Source organism: Bison bison, unplaced genomic scaffold (genome assembly GCF_000754665.1).
Source record: "Bison bison bison isolate TAMUID 2011002044 unplaced genomic scaffold, Bison_UMD1.0 scf7180017864228, whole genome shotgun sequence".
NCBI lineage: Eukaryota > Metazoa > Chordata > Mammalia > Artiodactyla > Bovidae > Bison > Bison bison.
The window spans coordinates 6,900,332-6,912,490 of NW_011494800.1; positions in this window are offsets into that span (position 1 = coordinate 6,900,332).

Sequence of the window (12,159 nt, forward strand, 5' to 3'; positions counted from 1 at the left end):
ATAACCTTTCTCTCATGTGTACAATTGGGAAAACAATAATATCTACCTCACAGAATTGTTGGAAGATTGAATCAATTAAGACATAATATGTTTGGCATGTAAATGTTTACTACTGCATTGCATAAGCAGTGATGAGAGGGTTGGAGAAAAGTTACAGAAATTACTAATAGTGACACTGTTGAGTCTCTTTTCAGATTGTATTTCAGGTTTGAAGTTAACTACTTTCAAACAGCCTAAAGGTAAAACATGGTTGCCACTAGTATTACTTCCAGCATTTTTACATGAAATACTGGTTTAATTTGTAAAGAAGGGGAAGTTTCTTGCAGCCCAAAGTCAGACTGAGGCTCAGGACAGCATCTGGAGCTAAGCGACTACTAATGTACTGAGCAGACAGTCCTTGGTACGATTGCAGTAGCAAGCTCTGCTCTCATCATTCAGCTGAACAAACAAAAGCTGGGATTTAGTTATTTTCCCAGAACCTAGATAAACAGCCACTTCCTTTTTAGTGTCTCTTTTTAAAGTATGAGCACCCACGTCTCTCCTAATCATCACTTCACTCTATATTTCTATTTTAAAGCTGCTTTTTCTAGATTTTCGCTATTTTAAGCATAAAAATATCATAGGCACATATGTTCTTTAAATAATACATGAGTGTAAATAACATTGTTTGTATATAATTTTAGACCACAAATTAACCCAACATCTCTTTGCAGTTAGTGGTTCACTGTTAGACTTGCTTGATTGTATGAACAGGAAGATAAAAAAGACCTGGAGCTGATTGTGGCTCAGATCATGAGTTCTTTATCGCAAAATTCAGGATTAAATTGAAGAAAGTTGCTAAAACCACTAGACCATTCAGGTATGACCAAAATCAAATCCCTTATGATTATACAGTGGAGGTGATTAATAGATTCAAGGCATTAGATCTGGTAGACAGAGTGCCTGAAGAACTATGGATGGAGGTTCACAACATTGTTCATGAGGCAGTGACCAAAATCATCCCAAAGAAAAAGAAACACAAGAAGGCAAAGTTATTGTCTGAGGAGGCCTTATAAATAGCTCAGAGAAGAAGAGAAGCAAAATGCAAGGGAGACAGGGAAAGATATACTGATTACATGCAGAGTTCCAGAGAATAGCAAGGAGAGATAAGAAGGACTTCTCATATGAACAATGCAAAGAAATAGAGAAAACAGCAGAATGGGAAAGTCTCTTGCCTGGAAAATCCCATGGATGGAGGAGCCTGGTAGGCTGCAGTCCATGGGGTCGCTGAGAGTCAGACACGACTGAGCAACTTCACTTTCACTTTTCACTTTCCTGCATTGGAGAAGGAAATGGCAACCCACTCCAGTGTTCTTGCCTGGAGAATCCCAAGGATGGGGGAGCCTGGTGGGCTGCTGTCCATGGGGTCGCACAGAGTTGGACATGACTGGGGCGACTTAGCAGCAGCAGCAGCAGCAGAAATCTCTTCAACAAAACTGGAGATATCAAGGGAACATTTTGAGCAAGGATGGGTGCGATAAAGGACAGAAATGATAAGGACCTAATAGAAGCAGAAGAGATTAAGAACAGGTGATAAGTATACACAGAAGAACTATACAAAAATGGTCTTCAGTTCAGTTCAGTCGCTCAGTCGTGTCTGACTCTTTGCGACCCTGACCCAGATAACCACAATGGTGTGGTCACTCACCTAGAGCAGACAGGTGGGTTCTAGGAAGAATTACTATGAACAAAGCTAGTGGAGGTGACAGAATTCCAACTGAGGTATTTAAAATCCTAAAAGATGATGCTGTTAAAGTGCTGCACTCAGTATGTCAGCAGATTTGGAAAACTCAACAGTGGCCACAGGACTGGAAAAGGTCAGTTTTCATTCCAATCCCAAAGAAGGGCAATACCAAAGAATATTCAAACTACCATACAATTGTATTCATTTTACATACTAGCAAGTTTATGTTCAAAATTATTCTAGCTAGGCTTAAGCAGTACATGAACTAAGAACTTCCAGATGTACAAGTTGGGTTTCGAAGAAGCGGAATTCAAATTGCCAACATTTGTTGCATCATGGAGAAAACAAAGGAGTTTCAGAAAAACATCTACTTCTGCTTTATTGACTTCACTAAAGTCTTTTACTGTGTGGATCACAATAAACCAGAAAATTCTTAAAGAGATGGGAATTCCAGACCATGTTACATGTCTCCTGAAAAATCTGTATGCAGAACAAGAAGCGACAGGTAGAACCTGACATGGAACAAGTAACTGGTTCCAAATTGGGAAAGGTGTACTTCAAGGCTGTATATTGCCATCCTGCTTACTTAACTTATATCCAAAGTACATCATGTGAAATGCTGGGCTGGATGAATCACAAGTAGCAATCAAGATTGCCAGGAGAAATATCAACAACCTCAGATATGCAGATGATACCACTTTAATGGCATAAAGTGAAGAGGAACTAAAAAGCCCTTTTTTTGTTGTTTGTTTGTTTATAAATATTTTTATTTATTTTTTGAAACTGGAGCCTATTATACAGAGTGAAGTAAGCCAGAAACAAAAACACCAATACGGTATACTAATGCATATAATATGGAATTTAGAAAGATGGCAATGACAACCCTGTATGTGAGACAGCAAAAGAGACACAGATGTATAGAACAGTCTTTTGGACTCTGTGGGAGAGGGCGAGGGTGGGATGATTGAGGAGAATGGCATTGAAACATGTATAATATCATATAAGAAATGAATCGCCAGTCCAGGTTCGATGCAGGATACAGGATGCTCGGGGCTGGTGCACTGGGATGATCCAGAGGGATGGTACCGGGAGGGAGGAGGGAGAGGGGTTCAGGATGGGGAACACGTGTATACCTGTGGAGGATTCATGTTGATGTATGGCAAAACCAATACAATATTGTAATGTAATTAACCTCCAATTAAAATAAATAAATATATATTTAAAGAGCTCTTGATGAGGATGAAAGAGGGGAGTGAAAATACTGGCTTGAAACTCAGCATTAAAAATCTAAGATTATAGCATCCAGTCCCATCACTTCATGGCAAATAGAAAGGGAAAAAGTAGAAGCAGTAACAGATTTTATTTTCCTGGGCTTCAAAATCACTGTGGACAGTGACTGTAGCCATGAAATTAAAAGACACTTGCTCCTTGGAAGGCAAGCTATGACAAGCCTAGACAACATATTAAAAAGCAGAGACATCACTTTACCAACAAAGGTCCATACAGTCAAAGAAATGGTTTTTCCAGTAGTCATGTATGGATGTGAGAGTTGAACCAAAAGGAAGGCTGAGCACCGAAGAATTGATGCTTTCAAATGGTAGTGCTGGAGAAGACTCTTGAGAGTCCTTTGGACAGTAAGACGATCAACCTAGTCAATCCTAAAGGAAATCAACCGTGAATATTCACTGGAAGGATGCTGAAGTTGAACCTCCAATAATTTGGCCACCTGATTTGAAGAGCTGACTCCCTAGGAAAGACCCTGATGCTGGGAAAGATTGAAGGCAAAAAGGAGGAGGCAGCAGAGATGAGATGGTTAGATAGCATCATTGACTCAGTCGACATAAATTTGAGCTACCTCCAGGAGATAATGGAGGACAGAGAAGCTTGATGTGCTTCCATGGAGAAGCAAAGAATTAGACAGGACTTAGCAACTGAAAAACATCAACAATGAAAGAGATGTTTAAGCAAGCCATAACTAATTTCATTCCTTTTCTTGTATGTGTGTGTTCTGGAAAATATAGCTATTTAAAATGTTTTTATGTTAACATGTAATCGATTTGTTATTCTCATTTTTAAATAGTTTAATTAATAAATATGTCTTTTTAATTTCTCAGCTTTAAATTCTAATAGATGTAACTCACATTGCAATAGCTGTTTGGGGTTCTCAATCATTTCCAAGAGTATAAGGAGCTTCTGGGACTGGAGAGTTTGTAGATGCTTCTCTAGGCTATTAATCTGGGAATGAATTTGTGAAGCTGTAGGCTATGCATGTCTTCAACACTGCTAGCTAATGTCAAGTTGCTACCCCATCCAATCTTGAATTTAGGTCTAGGTATGCAAGATGGGCTGTGCTGTGCTGTGTTGTGCTATGCTTAGTCACTCAGTCTTGTCCTACTCTTTGCGACCACATAGAGTATAGCCCCCTAGGCTCTTCTGTCCATGGAATTCTCCAGGCAAGAATATTGGAGTGGATTGCCATGCCCTCCTCCAGGAGACTGTTCCCAATCCAGGGATCGAACCAGGTCTCCAGCATTGCAGGCAGATTGTTTACCATCTAAAACACTAGGGAAGCCCAAGAATAATGGAATGGGTAGCCTATCCCATCTCCAGGCTATCTTCCCAACCTAGAAATTGAACCAGGGTCTTCTGCACTGCAAGCAGATTCTTTGCCAGCTGAGCTACCAGGGAAATCCACAAGATGGGAGATGATAGCTTAATTCAATTATCATAACATAATAATTGGGGCTTCCCAGGTGGCTCTAGAATGGTAAAGAGTTGCAAGAGATGTGGGTTCAATCCCTGAGTCAGGAAGATCCCCTGAAGAAGGAAATGGCAACCCACTCCTATATACTTGCCTGGAAAATTCCATGGACAGAGGAGCCTGATGGGCTACAGTCCATGGGGCTGCAAAGAGTCAGACAGGACTGAGAACACATACACACTCTCCAATGTGATAATTAGTTATTAAGCAGAAACTGTTTAGGAATATCTCATAAACTATTTGAGGCAGCATTAAAGCTAATTTGATCCCACTAAACACCATCTATGTTTATTATTAAATAAAAGAAAAATTCAAATAGGATCAATTTTTTGAATAGGTATACAGGCTACATATACCCAAAGATGTTAAATTTTATTATAGTATTTTATTAATAATTAAGTCAAGCAGGTATCCTAGACAACCTATAAATTGAAAATATTATATATTTCTCCTGTGTAGCTACAATATATAATTATTCAGGGAGCCTATGCTGATTAAAAGAGGTTCAATGATTAAATGCTTGTGGCCTATTACCATGTAAAGTAGGTTTGGGATTAATTCTACAACTGTTTGATATTTAAAATGAGTGTGTAATTCAGTATATTAAAGAGTTTTTATGTATATACAATAGGAAACTATTTAAGATTTCTTAACATTAAAATATAATGCAAGAAGGAGGTAGAAAGAAATGATATTAATTCTCCCAGAGCAAGACATTATAATAAGCTGAACCATACAAGCTTTAATTTTAAATGTATGGGTTAAAAAGAATGAAAGCCCATGAGACTGGATGAAATAAGATAAAATGACGAACCCAACAGGGAACTTTTTGGAGATCTTTTCTATAGACATCATAGCACCAAGACCTCATGGAAGAAATGGCCTTTCAATCATATCTTCTGAAGTCACATGGAATTTTATCATGTCTCATGTATAATGAAATGTTAATGTGATTTTTTTCTTGACTGATATCATTTGAAGTGACTGATTCATTTTCAACACCAGTTCTCACTCATTATAAGACTCATATAAGTACTTCTAATTAGAGCTTATTTTCAAAATGGCAACTGAATCCATAGGAATAATGAACCTTGTCGTTTACAGGAGTTTTCTTTAGAGCAATATTCACTGGACTCTTTTCATTGCACTAAACTTTATAGAAAAGGTTTTAGTAGACAATCCCTAATTTATCAGAATCCTGGACCCTGGCTTCCCAGGTGGCGCTAGTGGTAAAGAACCTGCCTCCCAAAGCAGTAGACATAAAAGATGTGGATTCGATCCCTAGGTTGGGAAGATCTCCTGGAGGAGGGCATGGAAACCCACTCCAGTATTCTTGCCTGGAGAATCCCATGAACAGAGAAGCCTGGCAAGCTACAATCCATGAGGTGGCAAAGAGTCGGACACAACTGAGCGACTTAGCACACAGCTCATCCAAATCCTTGACCCTAGTCTTCCTACCTCTAACACCCTCTCAGATTTAGAAGTGACATGAAAACATTTAAAGTATTGTTCTTTATGAAAATTGTTTTCATTAAGGTATTTATAGTAGTGAGAACATACTCTTACTATATTATATATATTCAGTATATATAATATATACATATATGAAATTCATCTCCATAAACCACTTAAATTTGAAGTGAGGATGCTTCTTAGTTGGAAATGTTCACCATAAGCTGGGGCCTGACAAGGCACCCAGAGAAAAGTTACCCAAAACTTAAAGACCAACTGTACACACAGGGACCCCAAAATGCAGTGTAGGTGAATAAGAGGTGTGTCTCCACACAGGCAAGTGCAGGAGTGGCTCCATCCCACCTCTTTCCTGCAAACCAGACCCCAAACTAGTTCAGACTTGAAGCTTTGACCTCAGAAATCATATACACAACAGAGAGAATAAAACACTCAGGAAGCTACCCAATGACGGACACCTACTAGCAAGCCAGCCTACAAGCTTAAGAAAGCTGCTCAGACTGTCATGTGCGGTCCTGCCATATTACAACAGGGCTGGGTAAGTCATGAGCTAGAAAAGGGGTTGAAAGACTTCTCCTTCCCTCTCTCATCTTCTTTTTAATTCTCTGGGTAAACAGAGGCTTCCCACATGGCAGGAGACATAAGAGACACAGGTTTGATCCCTGGGTTGGGAAGATCCCCTGCAGAAGGGCAGTGCAATCTACTCCAGTATTCTTGCCTGGAGAATCCCATGGACAGAGACTGATGGGCTACAATCTATTGGGTTGCAGAGTCGGACATGACTGAAGTGACTTAGCACACAGAGGTAAGTGAAGGCTATTTTTTTAATGCCATTGTTCTTGTTCTAATTTGTGTCTTTGAATAATCTTGAAGAAATACTCTCCATCAGAGAGAAGAGGACAAAGGACCTGTAAAGCTTCCTGCAGCATCCTGTCACTCAGAGTTTAGTCTCCATGTCACCCTCTGGGGTCTTCCTTGACCACCCAGTCCACTCTCTGTCATATCAGATGATTTTAGTTCTCTGCTGAGAAGATATCATCATTTGAGACTGTTTCTATTTACTTGTTAAATTGTGAGATTAGTGCAGACCTTTTGAATGCAGACCCTCAGTCAGGTTACCTGGATTGTGGTCCTGGTACTCCCAATTTAATAGATGTGAGCAAGTCTCTATGCCTCAGTTTCCTCCTCTGAAAAGTGGGATAATAATTTCACCCACATCACATGATTTGGGGAGGATTACCCCAGTTAATATCTTCCCTGGTAGCTCAGACAGTAAAGAGTCTGCCTGCAATGTGGGAGATCCAGGTTCGATCCCTCAGTCGAATCCCTGGAGAAGAAAATGGCAACCCACTCCAGAATTCTTGCCAGGAAAAATTACATGGATGGAGGAGTCTCGTGAGCTATAGTCCACAGGGTCACAAAGAGTCGGACATGACTGAGCGACTGGCATATACATATGCATTGGCTAATGGGCCTCCCAGGTGGCACAAGTGGTAAAGAACCCACCTGCCAATGCAGAGATGTAAGAGATTCAGGTTTGATCCCTGGATTGGAAAGATCCCCTGGAGAAGGAAATGGCAACCCACTCCAGTATTCTTATCTGGGAAATCCCATGGACAAACGATACTGGTGGGCTCCATGGGGTCGCAAAGAGTCAGACATGACTGAGCATACACACACACACACACATACACACGGACTTGAAGATGGCCTGGATTGATGAAATTGCAAATTCAATAGTTCATAGTAAATATTGAGCATCTATTATCCATGCTAGCCCAGAATATTGACTCTCCCATTCATTACTTTAGTTGCTGAGAAATTATCATAGTGGTTTTCTGCATCATATGCTCTGCACACTTGATATAACATCATTTCCTGTCATTTTGAGAGACTGAGTCAAATCCACACCACATCATTTGGGCCACCTCAGAATCTGCAGTGATGTCTTTCTCTCGTCTTTATCCCTCAAACCTTCTCTTGAAGTTACTTCTCTGTGTACCATGTCTCTTTAAGTTCTAATTATCAGGCTCACATTTAAATGCCCCAGGACTATTATAAAGTATGTGAGTGTATGTTTCACCCAGACCAAGTATCAATGTACCCTGAGCTGCCTTCAAATCTAAGTTGCCCTTTTCTCAGTCACTTGGGCCAGGCACAGGTTATAAATAATTGCAAATTAAATCAGGGACTCCAATGGAATAAAAACTGGTGTTGAAAATAGATCCATCTTCTCAAAGGACCAGACTCAAGATAATCTCATTACCATTCCCTCTCCATATTCGAGTGGCTCTATGAAATGCCTTAGTCACTGGTAGATTTAAGGGTTACCTCTTCATTCAGATAAGAGATTATTGCATGGAGGGGATTTATTGCATAGGTGTGAGCTTCCCAGGTGGCACTAGTGGTAAAGAAGCTGCCTGCTAATGCAGGAGACATAAGAGACACAGGTCAATCCCTTGGTCAGGAAGATCTCCTGGAGGAGGGGATGGCAATCCACACCAGTATTCTTGCCTGGAGAATCTCTTAGACAGAGGAGCCTGACAGGCTATAGTCCACAGGGTCACACAGAGGTGGACACAACTGAGTGACTTAGCATGCACACACGTGTTCAAGAGGATCTCGGGAAGCACAGGAATCTGGGGCAGTCAGGAACCCCAAGGAAGCTCTAGATGGTTCCATTGATAAAGGAGAAAGTGCCAAAACTGGGGGACAGACCAGAAGAGCCTTGAAATAAAGCAGAGCTAAGAGAGAAGCCTGGGTCTTGTTAGGAAAAGAAGTCAGCTAGGAAATAACCGCAGTAGTGAAACTTCATGAACTTAAATGAACTTACGATGTTATTACCTCTCCATAAGAACAAGGAAACACATCTAACGGCAGCTGTCAACATCCCCTACTTTCTGGGCTTAATGGTGTGCTTTCTGGGCCCTTTCTTTTTAATTTATTTATTTTCAATTGAAGGATAATTGCTTTACAGTATTGTGTTGATTTCTACCAAACATCAACATGAATCAGCTATAGGTTTACCCATGTCCCCTCCCACTTGAACATCCCTCCCACCTGCCTCTCCATCCCCCCTCACATACACACACACACTAGGTTGTTCCTGAGCTCCAGTCTGAGTTCCCTGAGTCACACAGCAAATTCTCTGGGCCCTTTCTTAGTTAATTAATGATATGCTTAACAGACATCTATTGAAAGTCCACTATGGATGAGGCACCATCCTAATCCTTGGGTGCCTAATCCTAGTCAGTTCAGTCGCTCAGTCATGCCCAATTCTTTGCAACCCCATGGACTGCGGCACGCCAGGCTTCCCTCTCCATCACCAACTCCAGGAGCTTACTCAAACTCAAGTGCATTGAGTTGGTGATGCCATCCAATCATCTCCTCCTCTGTCGTCCCCTTCTCCTCCTGCCTTCAATCTTTCCCAGCATCAGGGTCTTTTCCAGTGAGATTATCTCCAGTGAGATAATGGGATACAGTAGTGAGCACAAATAGGCACAACCCTGCCCAGAGAGAGCTCACAGTCTGTTGGAAAAGACTGAGACTACATCTGTCAAACAACCACTCAATCACATGTACAACCGAAGCTGTGATGATAATCTGAAGGAGAGAGCACACAATAGGGACTGGGCAGATCAGGGCAGGCTTCTCTCAGGAAGCAAAACTTGGACTTAAAACTGAAAGAACAGGTCCATCTGTACCATTTTTCTAACAATGCATTCCAAAATAAATTAGGTGCAAACAAATACTGCTTGCTTCCACTTATATGAGGTATCTAGTACAGTCAAATTCAGAGTCAAATTGGCAACTGCCGGGGGCTGGTAAGTGGGAAGGGAGGGGAGATAGGGAGTTCATGTTTAATGGAGACAGACTGTCAGTTTAAGAAGGTGAAAAATTCAGGAGATGAATGATGGTTGAGAGTTGCAAAACAATGTGAATGTACTTAGTGCCACTGAGCTGTACAGATAAATATGGTTAAAATAGTCTGTTTTATATTATGTGGCTTTTACCACAGTAAAAATAAATTTAACTGCTAAGAAGAATATTAAGAATTAAATTAATATTAAAATATTAAAATTAAAAGGAAATTAAGACGCTTGCTCCTTGGAAGAAAAGTTATGACCAACCTAGACAAAGATCCATCTACTCAAAGCTATGGTTTTTCCAGTGGTCATGTATGGATGTGAGAGTTGGACTATAAAGAATGCTGAGCATCAAAGAATTGATGCTTTTGAAATGTGGTGTTGAAGAAGACTCTTGAGAGTCCCCTTGGACTGCAAGGAGATCCAACCAGTCCATCCTAAGGGAGATCAGTTCTAAATGTTCATTGGAAGGACTGATGCTGAAGCTGAAACTCCAATACTTTGGCCACCTAATGCAAAGAACTGACTCACTGGAAAAGACCCTGATGCTGGGAAAGATTGAGGGCAGGAGGAGAAGGGGATGACAGAGGATGAGATGGTTGGATGGCGTCACCAACTCAGTGGACATGAGTCTGAGTAAACTCCGGGAGTTGGTGATGGAAAGGGAAGTCTGGCGTGCTGCAGTCCATGGGGTCGCAAAGAGTCGGACACGACTGAGCAACTGAACTGAACTGAAGAAGAATATATGTTAAGTTGGTGAAAATGGGGGCAAACAGCAGGTAGCCTTACAGGCTGAAGGCAGAGTGTGTGCAAAGGCCCTGTGAATCAGGGGAGATCACATGGAGTACAAAAGGCTGAAAGAAGACCAGATGTACTGAAGACTAGAGAGGAACAGAGTGTGGTGCCTGTGATGAAGCAAGAGACATACACAGGGGCTGGACTGTTCAGGGCCCTGTCAGCTGTGTTAAGGAGCTTTTGCTTTATGCTAAGAGCAAGGGGAAGTCTTTGAATAGGGGCGCGATACCTCCACCACATAATTCCACCCTCATCCCAGCTGCGCTCTGTGCGTTTTTTTCACCTTGTGCATTTACTGCAACATAAGGGGCTTCGCAAGTGGCTCAATGGTAAAGAATCCACCTGCCAATGCATGAGACACAGGTTCAACCTCTGGATAGGGAACATACCCTGGGGGAGGAAATGGCAACCCACTTCAGTGTTCTTGCCTGGAAAAGCCCATGGACAGAGGAGCCTGGTGGGCTACAGTCCATGGGTTTTCAAAGAGTTGGACATGACTGAGCGCACTCAGTCTGTATCTGGTGAATGAGTCTGAAAGCAACCAGCAGGATTTGAACAAGTGGAAATTGGAAATCTCCCATCAAGATTCCCATAGGCAACAGGGATGAACCTGAAGATAAAGCAAAACCACTTGGATTAAATTCATGGAGTTCCCACAATCACACTTTCCAGACTTCCCTTCTCCCCAGCCATTTAGCCGTTTGAAGATTTTCTTATGTTCCGGCCTTTCAAATGTCCATCATGATTACAGAAGTAAAATGAATGGTAATAAGAAATTGATTTAAGGTCTGCCCTAGGGTAAAATAATGATTCATTGACGTTTGTAGCATTTTATTTTAAGTGTGGTGGAAATGATTATTATCTTTAATGGTTAACTGAGTAATTGATTATTGATAAATGAGTGCTCTATTCAAGCCAGGATCCATCTTACATCACCTGAAAAAGGATGATGTTCCTACTCTTTTAATGACCATTAAGTGGTAAATAAGGAAGTGGAAATGTTTCATAACTTACATATTAAGTATCTTTGGTCATTTAACCACCTCTACAATGAAAGCAATAAGGCAGCTGGGGGTAGGTAGCCGACTTAAGAAAAGATCAATGACTGTTTTTCAGAGTTTTATTGAAAGTGCATTATAGATTGTCTTGCTTTTAACATTATTACTTCATTGAATAACGATATATGAGTAGGCTATGGGGAAAAATTAGAATACAGCTCTGCAAGGATATCTGTGTGAAAGAGGGAGAATTACATAGTAAAATGGCCCCCAGAGAAAATTTCAGTTCCCGCACTCTCTCTACTAAGTGCAATGGAAATCGGAGCAAATTTCCAATGGAAAATTGGCCACTGGAAAAAGAGCAAAATGGATAAAGTTTGTCTTTGTGCTCCTTCCACCTCTTTTTGTTTTTTTAATTTTTTGGCTGTGCTGAGTCTTCATTGCTGCACACGGGCTTCCTCTAGCTGCAGACAGCAGAGGCTACTCTCCTGTCGCGGAGCGCAGATTCTAGGACATGGGCTCTGCAGCTATGGGGCGAGGGCTTAG